The sequence below is a fragment of the Leucopleurus acutus genome (genome assembly GCF_964270905.1).
Source record: "Leucopleurus acutus genome assembly, chromosome: 3".
Taxonomy (NCBI): Eukaryota; Metazoa; Chordata; class Mammalia; order Artiodactyla; family Delphinidae; genus Leucopleurus; species Leucopleurus acutus.
This window is the reverse complement of record NC_139145.1, coordinates 67751566-67764541: the sequence shown is the minus strand read 5'-3', so window position 1 is coordinate 67764541 and position 12976 is coordinate 67751566. Positions and strand designations below refer to the sequence as shown.

The 12976-nt window shown below is 37.4% G+C and overlaps 1 pseudogene across 1 annotated transcript; it reads right to left on the bottom strand.

Annotated features, from left to right (window-relative positions):
* Positions 1–11102: 11102 nt before the first annotated feature.
* Positions 11103–11923, bottom strand: LOC309959406 (phosphatidylinositol transfer protein alpha isoform-like; annotated as a pseudogene). The gene has a single exon. The product of its transcript is annotated as a phosphatidylinositol transfer protein alpha isoform-like (transcript).
* Between the last annotated feature and the right edge of the window lie 1053 nt (positions 11924–12976).

The following is a 12976-nucleotide window of genomic DNA, read 5'->3' as shown; positions in this document are numbered from 1 at the left end:
ACCATAGTTAATAGCAAGCAAATATTTGAATGAGACATTTCCTGAACTTTAGAAAAGAAAATCAATGCAATTCCTTTTTAATATAGCAGATTTTTTTTAATTCATGGCATTACACACCATTATACAGCAATTATACTCCAATAAAGATGTTAAAAAAAACAAACAAAACAGTAGTCCCCCGAAACAAGTCTTAATCCTCTGAACTAAGTGAATGTGACCTTGTTAGGAAAAAGAGTGTTTGCAGATGTAATTAAGTTAAGGATCTAGAGATGAGATCATCCTGGGTTTAGGGCGAGCCCTAAATTCAATGACAGGGATTCTTAGAAGAGAAAGGTAGAGGAAGATGTGAGAAAGAAACACAGAGGGAGGACTTCCCTGGTGGTCCAGTGGTAAAGCATCTGCCTTCCAGGGCTTCCCTGGTGGTGCAGTGGTTAAGAGTCTGCCTGCCAATGCAGGGGACATTCCAGCCCTGGTCCGGGAAGATCCCACATGCTGTGGAGCAACTAAGCCCGTGCGCCACAACTACTGAGCCCACACACCACAACTACTGAAGCCTGCACACCTAGAGCCTGTGCTCTGCAACAAGAGAAGCCACTGTAATGGGAGGCCCGCGCACTGCAACAAAGAGTACTCCCCGATCACTGCAACTAGAGAAAGCCTGCGCAGCAATGAAGACCCAATGCAGCCAAAAATAAGTAAATAAAATAAATTTTAAAAAATAATAGTAATAAATAGTTGATTTAAAAAACAAAAGAATCCTCCTTCCAATGCAGGGGACACAGGTTCTATCCCTGGTTGGGGAACTAAGATCCCACATGCCGTGGGGCAACTAAGCCTATGTGCCACAACTACTGAGCTTGTATGCCTCAACTAGAGAGCCTGTGTGCCGCAACTACACAGCCCATGCACTCTGGAGCCCACACGCCCTGGAGCCCCTGTGCCACAACTAGAGAGAGAAAATCTGCACACCACAACTAGAGAGAACCCTGGTGCGCCACAACGAAGAGCCTATGCCACAATGAAAGATCCCACATGCCGCAACTAAGACCCAATGCAGCAAATAAATAAATAAATAAATAAATAAATATTTTAAAAATAAAGAGAGGGGAGGGCCATGTAAAGATGGAGGCAGAGACTGGAGTGATGCAGCTACAAGCCAAGGAACGCCAAGGAATGCCAACAGCTACCAGAAGTCAGGAGAGAGGCGTGGAGTGGATTCTCCCTCAGAACCTCCAGAAGGAACCAGCCCTGCTGACACCTTGATTTCTGGCCTCCAGAACTGCAAGAGAATAAATTTCTGTTGTTTTAGGCCACCCAGTTTGTGGCACTTAGGTTAGGGCACACCTAAAAAAACAAATGCAACATCTCACAACTTATAAAAAAAAAAAAAAAATTCACGGCATTAACAGAAGTTCCGAGAAAGACATTTTGAAGTGGAACGTAATTTATTTTCTTTAATAACAAAAACATGCTCCATAAAAGTTTTATTAAATGACAAAATGCAGTCTATCAAATGCTCTTCTGAATCTGACCTGTACTGTGTGGCCAAATATAATGTGATGTAACAAAATACAATTTTAAAAGGATACACTGTTGCTCTCAAGAGTAAGATTCTATCAATCTCATAGCTGGTGATAGCCTTTGGACTGTTTTATTTTTAGGAGCTGCTGATGCTGTTCACAGCAGGACAGATACATCATATAAAGAGGAAATAAGAGAAAGGATAGTGACAATGTCTCTTTTATTTAAATTTAATTTTATTGGAGCATAGTTGATTTACAATGTTGTGTTAGTTTCAGGCATACAGCAAAGTTATTCAGTTATACATATACATATATTCATTGTTTTTTAGATTCTTTTCTTATATAGGTTATCACAGAATATTGAGTAGAGTTCCCTGTGCTACACAGTAGGTCCTTGTTTATCTATCTTATATGTAGTAGTGTATGTATGTTCATCCCAACCTCCTGATTTATCCCTCCCCACCACATTTCCCCTTTGGTAACCATAAGTTTGTATTTGATATCTGTAAGTCTGTTTCTGTTTTGTAAATAAGTTCATTTGTATCATTTTTTAAAATTAGATTCCACATATGAGTGATATCATATGATATTTGTCTTTCTCTGTCTTTCTCTGACTTACTTCACTTAGTATGATAATCTCTAGGTCCAAGCATGTTGCTGCAAATGACATTATTTCATTCTTTTTCATGGCCGAGTAATATTCCATTGTATATATGTACCACAATCTCTTTATCCATTCCTCTGTGGATGGACATTTAGGTTGCTTCCATGTCTTGGCTATTGTAAATAGTGCTGCAATGAGATCATATGGCTTTTATTCTTTAGTTAATTTGGTGTATCATACTAATTGATTTGTGGATATTGAAGAATCCTTGCATCCCTGGGATAAATCCCACTTGATCCTGGTGTATGATCCTTTAATGTATTGTTGGATTCAGTTTGCTAGTATTTTGTTGAGTATTTTTGTGCCTGTGTTCATTAGTGATATTGGCCTGTAATTTTCTTTTTTGTGTGGTTTCTGTGTCCGGTTTTGGTATCAACGTGATGTTGGCCTCATAGAATGTCATTCTTTCTTTCTCAGATGTTCAGCAATATTAGAAGCAATCACAACACCTCCATAGTCCCAGAATTCTGCTTACCCTTCATATCATCCTATGGCAGTAGCACTTGAAAGTACAAAGTCTTGCCTTCAATTGGCATATTTAGTACAAGTGATCCATGGAATGATTTAGCTATTTTGGTACTATTTACCATGGGCTGTGAAAATCCAGTTTCTTAATGTTAGCTGGATTCTCCTTGTCTTCATCTTAAACCAGACCAAGTAACTAATCTTAGGTCTCCCCCCCCCCCAACCCTTCCCTGAGGATCTGTTGCCTACAACCATCCCTGGTAAAAATTTCTCCAAAATTTAATTTCTTGTAACAATATTTAATGGCTACCTTGCAGATTTAACTGGTAAAACAGGCAATAATCAAGAGAACCTATGCAGATAATACCACAGCCAAAAATAAAACCAAAAAGCTAGTCTATTGGGGCACCACTACTGCTGCCACTGAACAAAGGAACTAACTGCAGCTTGCACTGTTGTCATCCCTGGTATTTAATACTGGATCCAGCAGTTGGCAACACAGACACTGTTGTGCCTGCCAACTGGATGCTGCTGCCACTGACATCAGAAAGCAATCTCCACTGTCCTTTTTTCTTTGTGTCATTAGTTTCAAATTCAAAATCCCAGATGAGTCCATCTGATTGGCAAAGCCTAAGTCAAGGGCTTACATCCCAGCTAGCAGAGGAGCTAGAATACTAGATGTCTTTTCATTTCAACTTCTCTTTTGGGGACAAGGAATCCCTTAAATTCAAGGGGGTTTCAAATGGTGGACATCAGTAATTACTAGTGTTCATTATACATATAATTTCTCAGTAAATGCCGTAGGATGTAATAGATGTACACAGAGTTGTTTGGTTTTTATCAATAGTATATTTAATATATACAGCAGCATACTGCCTGCCTCTCATAGCAGACAATAAATAGAAATTGCTGTTAATACTATCATAAAACTGTCATAATTACTATCATAATCATGGTCATCATTATTAAAAAATATCAGGCTACAGGGATCAGTGAATAAGGATTAAATGAGATAGCTAAAGTCTTGAGAACACTGTAGAGACCAATGACAAAGAAGCGTAGATAGGCCCTCCTGATGCTGTGACCCTATATAAGACCCTCCAGAAATTAGGTGTGACCAAGGGATGGAAGAGAGAAACTCTAAGCTAACTAAAAATATGCATTTTTCATCATGATGGATCAGAGACTCAAAAGAGAAAGTAAGTTGTTATAGAAGATCAAAAGGAGGTATATTTTTGCATACTACATTGTAAGCTGATATTTGTACACACTACATCTTTTCCCAGGTGCTCTGTACCAGTCAAGCAAGATGCCTGTATTGACCCCTTCAGGAAAACTTCAGAGGACCTGCCACACCCACTGGCCCTTTGCCCTTTTTATAAGATTCTTTGAGTTCTTTACACACTGGCTACCATGGATACCAGATTGGCTCACCACAGTGAAAGCTGGTAAGCCATTTATAGGCTATTTTGCAGCTTATGAGGGGATCTGGCCCCAAGTTTACGCTTTAGGAGTCCTTGTCTTCTCTTAGGAAGTATGAACTCAAGTCACAGAGAGATACAGAAGCAATTGGTCTTAATGGCAGGAGGAGAGAAAGAAAGTAGGCGAGTCAACGTAATGGCAGTGGAGTAAACTGATTAACGGCTATATATCTTCTTTCCATACTAGTATGTACCCACCTTTGCAATGTGACTTTTCTGCTTCTCCCTTGTATAAGTGAGGTCTGTTTCTCCAAATCCTTGAATCTAGGCTGGCCTTTTTAACTTGTTTTGACCAATGGGTTGTGGGGGAAGTGATGTTATTTGAGTTCTGAAGCCTAAGCCTCAAGGGGCCTTGCAGCATCTGTTTCGCCCTCTTGAAATGCTGCCTTGAGAACATTATGCTGTGAAGAAACTTGGGGTGGAAGACAACATGGAAAAAGGCCAAGCCATTCCAGTTTTCCCAGCTGAATCCATTCCATCCAACCTACATGAGCAAGCCCAGGTAAGATCAGCAGAACAGCCCAACCAACACAAAAAATCATGATGAATAATAAATTGTACTTGTTTTAAGCTAAGTTTGAGATTGTTTATTACCATGTGACCACCATGTAAGCTGGTCTAGCCTACAGGAGAATAAGGGGCCATATAAAGGAGACTCAAAGGACCCCTGCTGACTGCCAGCACCTACTGTGAGGCATCTGAGTGGGATCATCTTGTACCTTCCAACCTTAAACAAAGCACAGCGACATGACTAGGCAAAAAAACAGCAGACTGCCAAGTTGGTCCATAGAATCTTGAGAAATAATAAATCCTGACTGTACTTTCTTATGCAGTTTACCCATGGGCAAATGCTGCCAGCTTTACCTTCAAAATGCATGCTGAATCTGATCACTTCTCATCAGGTCCCTCACTATCATACAGGACCAAGCTACAGTCATCTCTTGCATGGATTATAAAATGATCTCCTGACAAGTCTTTTTGGAGTGATTAAAATATTCTATATCTTGATTGTGGTGATGGATACATGATGTACATTTGTCAAAAGTCATCAAGCTGCACACTTTTAAAAAGGTAGAGTTTATGGTATTTAAATTATAAATCAATAATCTTGATTTTTAAAAAAATAACGTGAAGCCATCCAAACTTTCAGGTCATTTTCAAACAGAGTACAATAAATCCATGTTAAACCAACTGCATTTTTCTAGGACAAATGCAAATACTCTTCAGTATGGAACAAAGAGAAGAAATCAGGCTATAAAAACATCAGAATTTACTCTTAGTAAACAAATGCATGTACAAGTCACACTACTTCAGAGAAGCTTATAGAACTGGATATCATTATAATAAACATGCTCAGGAAGAAAACTTAATGAGCTATTATAGACAAAAATCTCTTTATTAAATGATCCTGTATATCATAGAAGGCAAAGCAAGAAGCAATTACTATCGTCAGCTGGTGCTTTTAAATAGTTTGCTTCATAGATGGATGAAAGGATTGATATACAGAGAACTGATATCAACTCTTGGCATACTTGCAGTACATATTTGAAAAAGGCTTAACCACTTTTTGTTCTTTTTCCTTACAGTTTTATTGAAATATAATTGATGTACCCACTATATGTTTAAGGTGTACAGCATAATGATTTGACTTACACGCATCATGAAATGATTACTGCAATAAGTTTAGTGAACATCCATCATATTATATATATATAAAATTAGAGAAATAGAAAAATAATTTTTTCTTGTAATCATAAGATTGACCCTCAACAACTTTCATATATAACATAAAGCAGTGTTGATTTATCATGTTGTATATCACATCCCTAGTATTTATTTGTCTTGTACCTGGAAGTTTGTACCTTTGATCACCTTCATCCAATTCTCCCTCCCCACATCCCGCTTCTGCTAACCACAAATCTGATTGCTTTTTCCATGCGTTTGTTTGTTTTTGAAGTATAATTGACCTGTAGCACTTTGTTACTTCCTGTTACACAACATAATGATTCAGTACTTCTGTACATTTCAAAATGATCACAATAAGTCTAGTCACGATCTGTCAACATAGAAAGATACTACATAGTTATTGGCTATATTACTCACCCTGTACATTTCATACCCCTGACGCATTTATTTTACAACTGGAAATCTGTACTTCTTATCTCCCTCACCTATTTCTTTCCTCTCACCACCCTCATCCCCTCTGGCAACCACCTGAATGTATTTCTAATTCTGTTTCTGTTTTGTTTGTTCATTTGTGGTTTTTCTAGAGTCCACATATAAGTGAAATCAGATATTATTTGTCTTTCTCTGTCTTAATCACTTAGCATAATATACTCTAGGTACATCCATGATGGCACAACTGGCAAGATATTATTCTTTTTTATGGCTGAGAAATATTCCATTGTGTATATATATACACCACATCTTCTTTATCCATTCATTTATCAGTGAGCACTTAGGTTACTTCCATATCTTGTCTATTTTAAATAATGCTACAGTGAACATAGGGGTACCTATATCTTTTCAAATTACTGTTTTTGTTTTCTTCAGATAAATACCCAGAAGTGGAATTGCTGGATCCTATGGTAGTTCTACTTCTGATTTTTTTTTTTTTTTTTTTTTTTTTTGGCCATGCTGCATGGCATGTGGGATCTTAGTTCCCCAATCAGGGATTGAACCCATGCGAGTCTTAACCACTGGACCCTCCAGGGAAGTCCTCTACTTTAAGTTTTTTGAGGACTGTCCATACTGTTATCCACAGTTGCTGCGTCAATTTACATTTCCACCATCAGAGGACCAGGGATCTCTTTTCTGTACATGCTCACCAACACTTATTATTTGTTGTATTTTTTATAATAGCCATTCTGACAGGTATGAGGTGATACTTCGTTGTAGTTTTGTTTTGCTTTTTCCTGATCATTAGTGATGTTGAGCATCTTTTCTTGTGCCTGTTGACCATCTCTATGTCTTCTTTGGGAAGATGTCTACTCAGGTCCTCTGCCCATTTTTTAATCAGATAGTTTGTTTGTTTGTTTGATGCTGAGTTGTATGAGTTCTTTGTATATTTTGGATATTAACCCCTTGTCAAATATATGGCTTGCAAATCTCTTCCCCTGGTCCGTAGGCAGCCTTTTCATTTTGTTAATAATTTCCTTTGCTGTGCAAAAGCTTTTTAGTTGGATGTAGTCACATTTGTTTATTTTTGCTTCTGTTTCCCTTGCCTGAGGAGACAGATCCCAAAAAATATTACTAAGACCAGTGTCAAAGAGCTTAGTGCCTATGTTTTCTTCTAGAATTTTTATGATTTCAGGTTTTACCTTTAAGTCTTTAATCCATTTTGAGTTTATTTTTGGGCATGGTGTGAGAGAGTAGTCCCGTTTGATTCTTTTGCATGGAGATGTCCAATTGGAAAAATTGAAGTGACCATTTATTGAAGAAGCTGTCTTTTCTCCATTGTATATTCTTGCCTTCTTTGTCATAGATTAGTTGCCCATAAAAGTGTGAATTCATTTCTGGGCTCTCTATTCTGTTCCATTGATCTATGTGTCTGTTTTTGTGCTGGTACCATACTGTTTTGATTACTGTAGCTTTGTAGTATAGTGTGAAATCAGGGAGCATGAGACCTCTGAAGCTTTGTTCTTCTTTCTCAAGGTTGCTTTGACTATTCAAGGTCTTTTCTGTTTCCAAAACATTTTAAAATTATTTGTTCTTGTTCTGTGAAAAATGTCATTGGTATTTTGAAAGAGATTGCATTGAATCTGTAGATTGCCTTGAGTAGTATGGTCATTTTAATAATATTAATTCTTCCAATTCGTGAACATGGTATATCTTTCCATTTGTTTGTGTCATCTTCAGTTTCTTTCATCAGTGCCTTATAGTTTCCAAGTAGAGATCTTTTACCTCTTTAGTTAGATTTACTCCTAGGTATTTTATTCTTTTTGATACAGTGGGATTGTTTTCTTAATTTTCTTTGTGATAGTTCATTGTTAGTATATAGAAACCCAACAGATTTCTGTGTATTAATTTTGTATCCTGCAACATTACCAAATTCATTCATGAGTTGTAGTAGTTTTTTGGTGGCACCTTTAGGATTTCCTGTGTATAGTATCATCTTTTCTGCAAAAAATGACACTTTAACTTTTTCCTTTCAAATTTAGATTCCTTTTATTTTTTTTTCTTGTATGATTGCTATGGCTAGGACTTCCAATAGTATGTTGTAAAAGTGGCAAGAGTGGATATCCTTGTCTTGTTCCTAATCTTAGAGGGAAAGCTTTCAGATTTTTACTAGTCAGTATGTTAGCTGTGGGTTTGTCATATATGGCCTGTGTTATGTCGAGAAACATTCCCTCCATAACCACTTTGTTGAGAGTCTTTATCATAAATAGATCTTGAAATCTGTCAAAAAGTTTTTCTGTATCTATTGAGAGGATTATATGATTTTTTATTCTTCCACTTGTTAATGTGGAGTATCACATTGATCTATTTGTGGGTATTGAATTATCCTTGCATCCCTTGGAAAATCCTACTTGACCATGGTGCATGATCTATCCTTTTAATGTATTGTTAAATTTGCTTTGCAATTACTTTTTTAAGGATTTTTGCATTTATGTTCACTAGTGATATTGTCCTGTAATTTGGTGATGTCTTTCCATGGTACTGGTATCAGGGTGATGCTGGCCTCATAAAATGAGTTCAGAAGCATTTCTTCCTCTGCAATTTTTTGGAATATTTTGAGAAGGATAAGCATTAACTCTTCTCAAAATATTTGATAGAATTCACCTGTGAAGCCATCTAATTCTACACTTTTTGTTTGTTGGGAATATTTTTATTACTGATTCAATTTCATTATTGCTAATTGGTCTGTTCATGTATTCTGTTTCTTCCTGGTTCAGTCTTAAAAGATTATACATTTCTAGGAATTTGTCCATTTCTTCTAGGTTGTCCATTTTATTGGTGTATAATTGTTCATAGTAATCTCTTTTAATCCTTTGTATTTCTGTGATATTGGTTGTAACTTTTCCTTTTTCATTTCTTATTTTATTGATTCAGGCCCTCTTTCTTTCTTTTTTTTTTTGATGAGTCTGGCTGAAGGTTGTCAATTTTGTTCATCTTTTCAAAGGACCAACTCTATGGTTTGTTTGTTTTTTTTATATCTTTATTGGAGTATAATTGCTTTACAATGGTGTTTTAGTTTCTGCTTTATAACAAAGTGAATCAGCTATACATATACACATATCCCCATATCTCCTCCCTCTTACATCTCCCTCCCACCCTCCCTATCCTACCCCTCTAGGTGTTTCTATGGTTTTTTACATCTCTATTTCATTTATGATTTTATTTATGATTTCTTTCCTTGTACTAACTTTGGGTTTTTTTTTTTTTTTCTACAGTAAGTCCCCTACATACGAACCTTCAAGTTGCAGACTTTCAAAGATGCGAATGTGCATTCACATGTCCAATCACGTAAGTTAGTTCACGTGTCTGGTGTACACTGTCACATGCATGTATCCTCTACAAGTGGTTGTGCTTTTGTGTACTTTAGTGTACAGTACTTTATAGAGTACAGTATCTTTATTTCAAGCCCAGGATGTCTGGAAGCAAGAGTAAAAGCAGCAATGATGTAGCTGGTACTGTACTGTACTTTTCATGGTACTGTACTGTAAGATTAATTTTTTTTTTTTATTTTTTGAGTTCATTTGGTATGTGTTATTTGTGTGAAAAGTATTATAAACCTATTACAGTACAGTACTATATAGCCTATCATGTTAGTTGGGTACCTAGGCTAATTTTGTTGGACTTACAAACAAATTAGACTCATGAACGCACTCTTGGAACAGAACTCGTTCGTGTGTAGGGGACTTACTGTAGTTCCTTTAAGTGTAGGGTTAGGTTGTTTATTTGAGATTTCTCTTGTTTCCTGAGGTAGACTTGTATCACTATAAACTTCTCTCTTAGAACTGCTCTTGCTGCATCCCACAGATTTGGATCATTGTGTTTTCATTTTCATTTATCTCCAGGTATTTGCTTACTTCTTCTTTGATTTTTTTCAGTAATCTATTGGTTGTTTAGTAGCATATCATTTAGTCTCCACATGTTAGTGTTTTTTTCTTTTCTTTTTTTTTTTTTGGCTGCGCAGCTTGTGGGATCTTAGTTCCCCAACCAGGGATCAAACCCAGGCCCTCAGCAGTGAGAGCAGAGTCCTAACCATTTGACTGCCAGGGAATTCCCTACAGTTTTTTTCTTGTATTTGCATTGTGGCTGGAAAAGATGCTTGATATGATTTCAGCCTTCTTAAAGTTTACTGAGACTTGTTTTGTGGCCTAGCATATGATCTGTCCTGGAGAATGTTCCATGTATGCTTTAAAAGAATGCATATACTGCTGCTTTTGGACAGAATGTTCTATATATATCCATTAAGTTCATCTCATCTAATATGTCATTTAAGGACAGTATTTCCTTATTGATTTTCTGTCTAGATGATTTGCCCATTCATGTAAGTGGGGTGTTAAAGTCCCCTACTATTGTGTTACCGTCAATTTCTCCCTTTATGTCTGTTAATATTTGCATTATGTATTTAAGTGCTCCGATGTTGGGTGTGTATATATTTACAATTTGTTTTTGAAAGACTAAAATTGTCACTTGTAAATAAAGTGGGGGAGGGCACACAGAGATAGGTTGAGAACACAATAGTTGGAGAGGGAGGAGCTGTAAATACAGCAACCTACACACCACACATCTCAGAGGAACAGGCTCCCACACACATGGACTTCATAATACCAGATGGTCTATTTGTTCACAATATTAAAGGGCATCTAGAATTAGCTACAGTAAGGGATAAAAAGTTGTCTGAAGAATGGGCACAGAAAGGCTATGTCTGAAGATGACCTGTCACTTGGGAGGGTGGAGCTGCTGGGCCTTCCTTTTGACCACTGTCTTGCAAAAAGTGCAGAAGGAGGAGGGGTGGCTTTAGTCATCTGCCATCATTCCTTTCACTGGGTCCTTTTGCCTTGTCTCATCCAGCTATCTCTTCATCTCTTCTTCCATCCTTTGAATGCTATCCATAGTCCGGTCAACCCACTTATTGAGCCAACAGAACAGCTGCCTGTGGAAGTTTGTAAACAGACACCTCTCTTACTTATGTATAAAGTTTTCCACTTTGTTCTGCAGGCCCCACCACTTGAACTTGACAGTAACCATTTTGTATGTATGAATGTATGGGTAGTCTTTCTGATTTACAAGTTCTTGCTTCCAGTTGGGGCTCAAGGGTTCTCAGCCTGTTTTGATAGGTTTAAATTTTGCTGGGTCTTCCTCTACCTTGAAATCCTTTCTAAGTACTTGGTTTTGATCTGCAGTGTCTATATATATGGCTTCCACATGTTTTCATGCCTCAGGTTCCAGTTTATGCACATTCTCCTGGGTGCCAAGATATGGTTTGTGCCAGGTTTCAATTTTAATCAGAAAGTCTTCTTTCATGTACTCATTTGTAATAACAGTTCAGCAATAAGGGTAGGAGGGTAGGCATTCCATGCTTTTTCATGTATATTCATGGCTCCCTCTGGGGCCAGCATTTGAACAAACATGGGCACTTTGCTCTGTAAGTGGTAGATATTGTGTGTTTACTGGCCTTTCTCACTGTCCTTCTCATAGGGCTCATTCACCAGGACCTCTATGCCTTTACCACCACCAGTTTCATTTTTGTTGACCTCAGCCACAGAATACAGCTACCCCACTTGATACTCTTCCACAGCCACAGGTAAGATGACTTGATACTCCTTGAGCAGCACCATGTTGCTTCACGGCTAGGCAGCTGCCCACTGCCCACCCAGCCTCCTGCCTGCTTCCCAGTGGCCACTCTCCCCATGGCCTGGCCCAGTCTGGCTGCCTGTGCACCTTCCTTGTGGTCTGCTCTGTCCCTGCCACTCTTGCTGCAATCACTGGTTGGCTTCTGCCATCGCAGCCTCGCTGCCTCCTATGTCACTGCTGGTGCTGCCCAGAGCTCCAGTTCTGCCTACAATTATTATATCTTCTTCTTGGACTGACACTTGATCATTATGTGGTATCCTTCTTTGTCTCTTGTCATAGTCTCTTTAAAATAGACTTTAAGTCTATTTTGTCTGATATAAATATCACTACCCCAGCTTTCTTTTCATTTCCATTTACATGGAAAGCCTTTTCCCAATCTCTCACTTCCAGTCTGTGTATGTCTTTAGATCTGAAATGAGTCTCTTGTAAGGAACACATATATGGGCCTTGTTTTTGTATCATTCAACCACTCTATATCTTTTGATTGGAGCACTTAGTTCCTTTACATTTAAAGTAATTGTTGATAGCTTTGTACTTACTGCCACTCTGTTAATTGTTTGGGGGTTATTTTTGTACTTCTTTTTTGCTCCTTTCTTCTTTTGTTCTCTTCCCTTGTGATTTGATGACTATTTATAGTGTTATGTTTGGAATCCTTTCTTTTTTGTGTATCTATATAGATTTTTAGTTTGTACTTACCATAAGGTTTATATATAGAAATATATGTGAGTGTATAATTTTTTTAAGTTGCTTATCTCTTAAGTCTGAACACATTTTAACAACCCTGCATTTTTACTCTCCCCACCTTTACTGTTTTTGACATCATATTTTGCATCTTTTTGTTTTGTGTACCCCTTGACTACTTATTGAGAATATAGATGATTTTACTACTTCTGTCTTTTGACCTTCCTACTAGCTTTATACATGGTTGATTTACTATCTTTATTGTATATTTACTTTTATCAATGAGATTTTTCCTCTGTAATTTTCATGTTCTAGTTGTGGCCTGTTTTTTTGTTTTGTTTTGTTTTGTTTTTTTG